This window comes from Miniopterus natalensis, chromosome 10, assembly GCF_054644295.1.
Source record: "Miniopterus natalensis isolate mMinNat1 chromosome 10, mMinNat1.hap1, whole genome shotgun sequence".
Taxonomy (NCBI): domain Eukaryota; kingdom Metazoa; phylum Chordata; class Mammalia; order Chiroptera; family Miniopteridae; genus Miniopterus; species Miniopterus natalensis.
In genome coordinates this window covers 16,924,848-16,936,007 of record NC_142090.1, presented here as the reverse complement: position 1 = coordinate 16,936,007, position 11,160 = coordinate 16,924,848, and positions in this window count along the sequence as shown.

Here is an 11,160-nt window from a genome sequence, read left to right as displayed (position 1 = left end):
TGTGCCCCTCATATAGCCAGAAAGACTGCGAGGAATCCACTCTGCTGGATTCCTCATGGGACCATTTGGAATAAAAAAGCCCCTGGCAGGCATTGGCCGATGGCCACTTTAGCTAAGAAAGGGGTTGAGCCTCTCTTTAATGGAATTTTGCTTCCTGCTCTGAATTTGACCTGTGTGCAATTTCCAGGAAATTTCAACCCTCCTGGATGCTGAAAGAGGTGGCCTTACCCCGTCTCCAGGGGCCCATGGAGACGACTATAGCTATGTGCACATGACCACAGAGGTGAGTGTCATTTATGTTGTGGGTGGAACTTACCGTATGCCCCTCTCCAATGACCTGCCAGTTCCAATCATCGACACCCTCCTCTTTTTATCTGCAGGAATTTATGGTTCAAACCACTAAAGTTTCTAGGTGTTGAGCCACCTTGTCACCCAGGGCCAGTCCAGTGGGCCCAGCTACCAACACACGCAGACTTCTGGTCTTGGTGAATGTCAACGCCAGATGTGCTCTACTGGGGATAAGAGGTGCAAAAGGGGTTGTCCCCCATAAGACCTCATGACAGCTGGCCATGGAACTTGGGAAGCCATGGACATTTTTATCATTCACTTGTCACCATGACGCTGGCACTTACCTGTTTCAAGATACGAAGGTAGTGCCCTGAGACCTCAGGTGGCGGCCCCTTTCGCTACCTGCTGCTATGGGCACTGCTCACAGGCCTCATGGTCCGGAGATGACCCCTCCGCCCTCCCTGCTCCATCCCACCTCCCGACCCCTGCTTTCTTTGGACTCACCCCAGGCCACAGGCCGAACACATGAGGCATAAACAAGTCCCCGACGGACAGTGACTGCGTTAGCACCCTATGCCTACAGCTACTCATGTTCATATAAAACGTAAGCACAGGGACAGCACTGAGGGGGCTCTTTATAAACAGTATTTATTTTCATTATCATTATGCTATGATATTTCTAAATAGACAATTTTTTATTCCAGAACCATCTTTCTTTTCACTATCAGTCGAACATTCCTACTTTCATGTCTTGCCATGATTTCAAATTCGATCTGATCCAAACCCTCCAAATCAGGTTTTTCCTCCCAGCTTCTCTATTTCTATTACCATTCTCTAAGTTTTGGGGATTAAAAACCTGAGAATCCTCCTTCAGAATCCTCCCTAATGATCACCTCTCATATTTTATCAGTTACGTCATACTCCAGACTCTTCTCTCATGCTCCCTAACCCAGCGGGTCCCCACCCTGGTGGTACATTAGAATTATTAGAGGAACAACCATAAAATATAGATGGGGTCATGCCTGGGGGGCCATGTGTGAGTACAGTTGGGCAGATTACTCAGGGCACAAGAGTGGGTGTGTGGGGGATCTGGTTCAGGTTCTGCTTGCCAGGCCCTGGGCCTTGGCACCGAGCTACATTTGATGGGACTAAGGGGAGCCTTTTGAACTCACAAAAGGCACTGTAAAGCCCTGGCTATTTCTCTGAAATTCTAATTCAGCAGACCTAGGGATTTATTATTTTCAACTTTCCAGTGAAATATAAAAACTTTACTCCTAAATAGCCACATTTCCTTCTCTCTTTCATGCTATTACTGTTGCACGTATCACTTCTAGGCATGTTATAAACCAAACAGCACATTGTTATAATTATCACTTTTAAAGAAGCTTAGGGAAAGAGAACAAGTCCGCACTTACAGAGTTTGGTATATTAACCTTCTGATTTGCCCTTCCCGTTTCTCTTTATTTCTTCCTATGGACCTGAGTAACCACCTGGTGTCATTTCTTTTCTCCAGCACAGCTTTGCTCCACCTGCCTCCTTTGTGCCGTTATTGTCAAATGTTATATTTTTACATGTTATAGGCCAAACAGTATAATTCCAACATATTATTTTATGCCAGTGTTTTTTAAAAATGAGATATAACTCAATACCCTAAAATTCACTCTTTGATGACTGTTGATGACTGGTGCTTGTTGGCCATCTATATATCTTCTGTGGAGAAATGTTTATTTAAATCCTTTGCGGATTTTCAAATTGGGTTATTCATCTTTTTATTGTTGGGTTGTAGAAGTTCTTTAAATATTCCAGATATAGGTCCTTTATCAAATATCTATTTTCTCCCATTCTGTAGATTATCTTTTCACTTTCTTGATGGTGTCCTTTAAAGCACAAAAGTTCTAATTTTTAAAAAGTTTTAAATTTTGATAATTCCAATTTTTGTATTTTTTAAAATCTTGTTGCTTGTGGTTTTGGTGTCATATTTAATAAATCATTGCCTAATCCGACATCATAAAGATTTAGTCCTATATTTTCTTATAAGAGTTTTATAATTTTAGCTTTTATATTTATATCTTTGATCTGTTTCGAGTTAATTTTTGTATGTGATGTGAGGCTGAGGTCCAACTTCATTCTTTTGCATGTGGATATACAGTTGTTTCAGCACCATTTGTTGAAAAGACTATTCTTTCCCCGATGAATGGTCTGGGCACTTGCATTTATTTCCTAGGGCTGCTGTAACAAATCACCACAAACTGAGTGGCTTAAAAGAACACAATTTTTTTTTTTCTCCCACAGTTCAGGAGGCAAGAAGTTCAAAACTAAGGTATCAGCAGGGTTGGTTTCTCATGGAGGCTCTGATGGAAAAATGTCCCATGGCTCTCTCCTAGCTTCTGGTGACTGCTGGCAATCCTCACCTTGTAGATGCATCACTCTAACCTCTGCCTCCATTGCCACAATGCATTCTTCCTATATATCTGTGTTTCTGTGTGTCCTTTCCTCTTCTTATAAGGACATTAGTCATTGGATTTAAGACCCATCCCAATCCAGTATGACCCCATCTTCACTAATTACATTTTCAAAGGCCCTATAGTTCTTCATTATCTGCAGGGGATATGTTCCGAGATCTCCAGTAGATGTCTGAAACCACGAATAATGCCGAACCCCATACATAATGTTTTTTCCCTACACATATATACCATTTCATTTAAAGGAAGCACTTCTTTTTTGGCATATCTGAATTGCCAGCATTGCTACGTTTGTGCTTTGTGGGCATTATGAAGTGAAATAAGGGTTATTTGAGTACAAGCGCTGCAATACCACAATAGTCAATCTGATAACTCAGACAGCTACTAAGTGACTAATGGATGGTAGCATTTGCAGCATGGAAATGCTAGAGGAAGAGATGGTTTATGTTCTTGGTGGGATGGAGTGAGATGGTGGAAGATTTCATCCTGCTACTCAGAACTTCTTGCAATTTAAAACTTAAGAATTGTTTATTTCTGGAATTCCCATTTCATATTTCCACAGGTAACTAAAATTGCGGAAAACAAAACTGTTGACCAGGAGAACTACCATATTTCCCAAAAAGGCCACATTCTGAAGTTTCAGGTGGACATGCATTTGGGGAGGATACTATGTGCAAAATACATTTCCCCATCACAAGATCCCCCAAAGTCTTAATCCATTCCAGTATCAATTCTAAGTCCCAAATCTCATCGAAATATCAACTTTTAAAAAACCCAAATCACATCATTTAAGTTATATAAACAAGTTTGGGTGAGACTCTAAGTACGATCTATCCTGGGACGAAATTCCTTTCAGTCCACAAATATATTAACCTAGAAAATAAGTTATCTGCCTCCAACTTACAGAGGTGGGACAAGCTTACGATAGACATTCCCATTTGAAAGAAAGAAAAATGGAAGGAATAAAGGGGTTACTGGTCTAAGGCAAATTCACAAGCCAGCAGACAAATTCTATTAGATTTCAAAACCTGAGAGCAATTTTCTACGGCTGGATACCCTGTCCTCTGGGTCCCCTGCGTGACCCCACTGTCTCTGGTCTTTGCCTCCACAGTGCTGTCCTTAGAGTCATTCTTCCTCCATTTCATCCCATCTCTGTCCCTTTCAGCCCAGGCTGGCAGTGTTTCTGCTGGTGTAAAATTCTCAAAAACCTTGTCAGTCTTCTGTGATGTCAAGGAGATCCATGCTATTAGACACAATTGTTCACCACAGAGTCTTCTTGCAAAACCCATCTCTGCTCCTGGCTTCTCCTGAGATGGTTGGTTGGTTGGATCCATAAATCACATGCCTAATCTCTTTAGCAAATGGTTGTCCAAGCTCCATTGGCGTTCTCTCCAGAGCGTGTTCTCTCATTTTTCACAATATGGATAGGCTGAGAGTTTTCCAAATCATTAAGCTCTTGTTCCTTTTTTGCTTAACTGTTCCTCTTTGCAATTTCTCTCTTTCATCTTGCATTTTACTGTAAGCAACAAGGAGAAACCAGGCCATGCCCTGGATGTGTAGATTAGTGCTTTTCATAAAACTTGAGAGTTTCAGCCATTATTTCTTTGAATACTTTTTCTGTCTTTTCCTCTCTCTTCTCCTTCTGGTACTGTCATTACACATATGTAGTGCACTTAATGGTTCCCACATTTCTCTGAGGCTCTGTTCATTTTTATTCATTCTTCTTTGTTCTTATGACTGCATCATCTCTATTGATCTGTCTTCAAGTTCACTGATTCTTACTTCTGACAGATCAAATCTATTGTTGTTCCCCTCTAGTGAATTTCATTTTGGTTATTATACTTTTTGATGCCAGAATTTCCATTTGATTCTTATAGTTTCTATCTCTTTACTGATATTCTCTATTTGATGAGACATCATAAATCCTTTACATCTTTAAGCATGGTTTCCTTTAGTGCTTTGAACATATTTATAATAAATGCCTTGGAGTCTTTGTGTGCTAAGTGCATCTTCTGGCGCCTTTAAAGCAGTTTCTTTTTCTTTTTCTGTTAATCCTTACCCCAGGATATTTTTTCCATTGATTTTTAGAAAGAATGGACCACTGAGCCACACTGGTCAAAGCTAAAGCAGTTTCTTATGCTTGCTTTTTTTCCTGTGTATGGGTCACACTTTCCTGTTTCTTTGCATGTCTCATAATGTTTTATTGAAAAGTAAACATTTTAGATAATAAATTGTAGCAACTGTGGGTGCTGATTTCCCACCCAAAGGGCTGGGGCTATTGTTATTTGCTTCGTTTGTTTATTTGTTTAATGACTTGGCTGAACTAATTTTTGCAAAGTCTATTTCCCCTGAAGTGTGTGGCCTCTAATGTCCCTGCTCAGATATTTTCCCTTGTTTTTGTCTTTTAGCCTGGCTACTTAGGGGGTCACCCTGGGTTGAAATAAGCTACTTATTGATCAAAGGTTGTATTTAAAGCCCTTAGCCAGTTATAATTTTACTCTTTATTATTGGACATGTGTTTGGCTTGGAGGTTGCTCTTGCAGTTCAAGGTGTTTGCTTTTTTTGCTCCACACTTGTCCAGGACCTAGTAGCTTGGATGATCCTTCTCTGCTCACTCCTGATAAAGTGTAGCCTTGGGCATGCCCACAAGTCATTCCCAACTGCTTCGGATAAATGAGATTTTACTTTGAAGCCTAATTTCCTAGAAATTGCTCCTGGTCAGAGTAGTTTATTGGTCACCCAGTGTTTGGTCAGAGGTTGTGTTTAAGCCCGTTGTGCCATGAAGGGCCCTATGTTAACTGGCCTATGTGTGGCTGGGGCAATGTTTTCAATTCTGCCCCATGCCCTGTTCTGATTGCCCCTGAAAAGGTGCAGCCAGGCCTGTGTGTGCAGTCCTCTGATCCCTAGAGTTCAATGGGCTTTCAGGAGAGCTCTTCTTGGCTTTCTCCTTCCCTGGTTCTCTATTAATTTCTAGCTGCTCTGCCATCTTACGTGTATCATGGAGCTACCAGCCTCCTCTTAATTGCTCTACATCAAGATCTCTGTTGTTTTTCACAACATCTTTAGGAAGAGTTCTCCAGGCTTTCTGTTCCAACAAAGTCAGTGTCTCAAGTAGAGCTCCAAGCTCATTGTCATTATGGGTTGCTTTTCCTCCTGGGCAGAACCTCTGAGCCACTCCATCAGAGTTGGGGGTGGGGCCCTGCTCTTCTGGGAGTGATGTCTTGTTCTGTGAGTGGGTGGGAGCGGGGGATGGAAGCTATTGATCTCTGCTTGCTCCTCCTGGTGTAGAACCTCCACTCTACAACTCGGCTTGAGGGCTGGGTGTAATGATGGGGCCATGGTATTCTCAGGCTTCCATGCCTGTGCTAGAGTTTCTGTAACAGGGGGCTAGGGGGGTGAGAAGCCCTGACAGTCTGCTTCTCCCAGCATGAAACTGTAGCCACAGACTAAAAGCTGGGAGGAATCTTCTTGTTGAGAATAAATTTTCAGCTAGAGCTTCCATGACAAGGAGCTGGGGGAGGAGGGCTCAGGGAGAATGGGTCATGACTCAAATGTCATAGAGTCCTGTTCTTCCTAAGATTTAGGTTTCCTTGTATAATATTCCTCCTTTTGCTCTATGCCCGTATACCACTTTCCAGGGATTTCAAATGATTGTTTTGCATTTTGCTTTATAATTTTTACCAGTTCAGTTGTTGTTTTGCAGGGGAGAGGGTCTACTGAACTCCTTATTCTGCCATTCTGAAAATCCCACTCTCTATGTACTGTTTTTAGAGGAGTGTCCATCAGGGTAAGTGCTCAACAAGTAATAACAAGTGTTATACTTTTGTTTCTCCCATTTATCCTTCAAGATTCAGTGGTTTCCATCTCCTCAATGAAGCCTTCCTTAGGGTGCACAGCCCCTGACAGCCAGCCTGCCTCTGAAGCCAGTAGCATTTATTATGTGCTGCCTTTCCCAGTTACTTACCTTCTGTGCATGGATGCGGCCTCCTTGGCTGGGCTTTGAAATGCTCTTCTGCTTTTTAATATTCCTAACATAGCTGATGCTCAGTAAATATTTGTTAAATTACATGAAACACAGAGCAGTATTAATAGTAGAATAGTTTGTACCTGACAACTATGTAAATAATACCATTGACACATCCACTTAATGGACTATTTTTTTAATCTCCATTTAATTTATCTCTTCTTCTGGAGAAATCTTTTGTTCTTTCACTTGGGGTTTGTTTTTTTGTCTCCCCATTTTGGCTGCCTGTTTGGATTTGTTTCTGTGTATTAGGTAAATCTGCTAGGACTCCCAGTCTTTTGGATGGTCTCTGATGAAGGCCAATGTCAGACACTGTTTGTGACTGGCCTTGACTACCCTGTTTGCAGCTTTCTATACTCTACAGCTTGTGATTCCCTCTATTAAGGCTGGATGTGTTTGAAAAGGACCAAGATGTGCACCGAGGTCTGCTTTTTCAGTCCCTGGGTCCAGAAGCAAATCAGGCAAACAATAGGCTACTTTTTTTAAATAACAGTTTTCATCATAAGTCACATATTATACAATTCACCCATTTAAAGTGTTCAAGTCACCCTAGCCTGTTTGGCTCAGTGGTCAGAGTGTTGGCCCAGGGACTGAAGGGACCCAGGTTCAATTCTAGCCAAGGGCGTGTACCTCTGTTGCAGGCTCGATCCCTGGCGCTAATCTGGGCATGTGCGGGAGGCGCCAGTCGATGTGTCTCTCTCACTTAGATGTTGAGATGTTTCTCTCTCTCTCTCTCTCTCTCTCTCTCTCAAAAGCAATGGGGGAAAAATATTCTCTGTGAGGATTAAAAAAAAATTTTTTTTAAGTGCCCAAGTCAATGGTTTTTAGTTTATTCAGAGAGTTTTACAACCATCATTACAATTTTAGAATGTTTTCATCACCTCCATTAACTGTCCTTCCTCATTTCCCCCCTGGCCCCCATCCACTTTCTATATCCATGCATTTACCTGTTCTAGACATTTCATACAAGTGGAATCATACAGCATATGACCCTTTATGACTGGCTTCTTTACTTAGCACAATGTATTCAAGGTTCATCCAAGTTGTAGCACGTTTCAGGGTTTCATTTCTTTTTATTGCTGAATAATATTTCACTGTATGGACAGACCACATTTTGTTTATCCATTCATCAGTTGATGGACATTTGCGTTGTTTATACTCTTTGGCTATTCTGGGTAATGCTGCTATGAACATCTGTGCACAGGTATGGACATGTTTTCTTTTCTCTTGGGGGTGTACCTAAGAGTGAAACTGTTGGATCATATGGTAACTCTAGGTTCAACATTTTGATGAACTGCCAGACTGTTTTCCAAAACCACTGCACCACTTTACATTCCCATGAGCAGTATATGAGACTACCAATTTCTCTACATCCTCAGCAACAATTGTTATTACTTTTCTTTTGTATACAGTCATCCTAGTGAGGGTGAAGTAGTATCCCATTGTGGTTTTGATCTGCATTTCCCTGATAGCTATGATGCTGAGCGTCTTTTTTGTGTGTTTATTGGCCATTTGTCTGTTTCCTTTGGAGCAATGTCTATTCAAATCTTTTGCCCATTTTTAAACTGGGTTGTCTTTTTACTACTTTATTGTAAGAGTACTTTGTATATTCTAGATACAAGTCCCTTATCACATACATCATTTACAAAAAAATTCTGTTCCATTTTGTGGATTATCTTTTTACTTTCTTGATGATGTCTTTTGAAGCACAAAAGTTTTTAATTTTGATAATGTCCAATTTATCTATTTTTTTCTTTTTGTTACTTGTTGCTATTGTTTATGTTTTAAAAACATGGACAAGGAAATTGTACAGAGAAAGAAAAACACTTGTGGTGAATGTGCTAATTTGTTGACACATGATATCTACCCAATTCAAATACATTTTGGCAGAAAGGGAATTTAGTAGTGATGAACTCTGAGAAATATTGAACAACTAAACCATAGGAAGGCCAAGGTCATGGATCAACCTCAGAAAGAACTAGATCCAGAATCTCTAATAGCACCAGGGTTCTCTCTCCAGCCTCCTGTCACTTATTTTAGTTATATGGCCAGAAACACCATACCTACAGCTCCTAAGTTTTACATGTTACAAGGAAGGGCTGCTCACAGGTCCATGTGTCCACACTCCTAATAGAAGCAAATCTACTCCTTGCCCTTAGTTCCCCATAGCACATGCCAACTACCTCCCCAGCCTTATATGAAAAGCTATTTTCTGGAAAGATATGTAAAATTTAACAGTGGTCACTGGGGATAAGGGTGGAGGAGACTGCTATTCTTTATCATGTACCTGAATTACTTTTTAAAAAATAAAAAAATGAACCTTTAATGTTTTTAAATTGATCTTAAGAGAGGAAGGAGAGAGAGAAAGATCGATTTGTTGTTCCATCTATTTATGCATTCACTGGTTGCTTCTTGTATGAGTTCCGGCCAGGGATAGAACCTGCAACCTTGGCATATCGGGACAAAGCTCTAACCAGCTGAACTACCTGGCCAGGGTGGAGCCTTTAATGTCTAGAAGGGGAAAATGTGTACAGGAGAAAAGATGAGAAAGAAAACCTGCAAATGCTAGAAGATAATAGATGCATTAAGACAATGGAGTCATCTATGATTGTTTTCTTTCTTCAATTTTCCCCCTAAATTTTTTGGTAAAGTAACTATAAAGATAATCTTTTTAAAAAACCCTAGAACCCAGAGAAAACTTGGGGGGAAAAACCTCAGAGGTGCTTTCGTAAAGCAAAAATTAATTAAATTAAGTAATAAAAATATACAGCCCTCCCCCCCCCCCCGAATTAATCCTTTGGAAAACACTCCAGGCTTCCATATTTCAGTTTTGCATACAGTAGACCTGATCTGGAGTCACTGCCACACTGGTGCTGGCAGCTGTGACCATTGCTGGCGAGATGTGAGTCAGAGAACTGAGCAAAGAACCTTTTCTGTAGCCCATGTTAGCCCAGGCCTGACTCTGGAGTAATAAGCTGGGAAATAGTGGTGAGGTTTTAGAGGCCTAGAGGTGATGATAAATGCTTCTTCATTGCAAGAGAAGTGGGCTTAGGAACAAAGTTGGTTTGGCTGCTCCAGTTGGGAGGCTGGGCAAGGGCCGCCTGCAAGCCCCCAGCTGTAAGAATCTACTGAGCCACAGGCTCAGGGATGACCTTGGAATGTGCTTCAAGGGTTAGCGGATTTCCCTCAGCCTCAGCTCTGGCCTCCCTCTCTCCCCGGTCCCTGTCAGCAATACAGAGGTACCTCAAATGGTCTTGTGGGACTGATTACATCTGAAAACCGAGGTACCACTGTATCTCTGCTTGTAGAGTCCCCATAAGTCTCTTGATCACTAATGAGGTTTAATCACTAATCTCTACACTGGGACTTAACAAAGCTCTGGTGCTTGCCCTCTCTTGAGGGCTCGCCATGGTTTTTGTTGTGTCATCACCAAATCAACATGAGGGAGTGGAAAGGGCAAGATGACTGGATAGAAGATGCCTAAAGTGACCACATCTCTAACCATGAGTTTAGGCTTGGACCTGGCAGAGCCAGGCAGGGTAAATCAGGGACTGGAAAAAAGTGGCTCTTTCCCTTCTCTCCAGCCCCAAGACTCAGCTCCAGGTTGTGGGAGAGGGAAAGGGACAGTGGATGGGGTGGCATTGGCTTTCCAGTGGAACTTTCTGTGTTATTTTAGAATTCCAAACTTAAGAGAGACTTACACCTTCCTTCTAGTTGTTTATTTGCATTATCACTTTAGGTTGGCCACCATATTTTGCACATCAGTGCAAAGTCCTTCATAGTTTGCCTGTGTTTGCATGTGAACACTAGTACAGGCCAGCAAAAACCAGAGCATCTGATCAAGGAAGGATGTCCCAGAGCTGTCTGATTTGTCTAACCCTTCCCTTCAAAGAATGAAGCAGACTTCCAGGTTGAGAGACCTGGGCTGGTTTCTGTTCACAGAGACATTCTCAAGCTTGTGGGGAGTCAGATGGGACAAGGTGAGTGGCAGAGAGAACTAGTCTAGGATCAAAATTCAGAGTGGACAAACTACTGGAATAGAAATTTGCCCCTTTGAAACATAGACCTGGAAGCTCCAGAGATCAGTAGGTCTCCTGGTATTAATTCAAATTTGATTTCACTTAATGGAATTGTGGTCCCTTTCTCGGGTCCTATTTAAAGCTCAGGCCATGATGTCCTGGGGCTAGGGGTTGGGGAGTGGAGACTCTAAAAGTGGCATAGGAATGGTGTGGAGGGGCGCAGGGCAGGCAAACCCGAAGGATTCTCAGAGGGTGCCAAGACTGCACACTCTAGCACAGCCCATACAGAGCCAGGAGCTTCTGAGGCTGGGCTAGGATTTAAGGAAGAAGAAAGATCTCAGAAACAACAAAATAACCTTTGAAATGC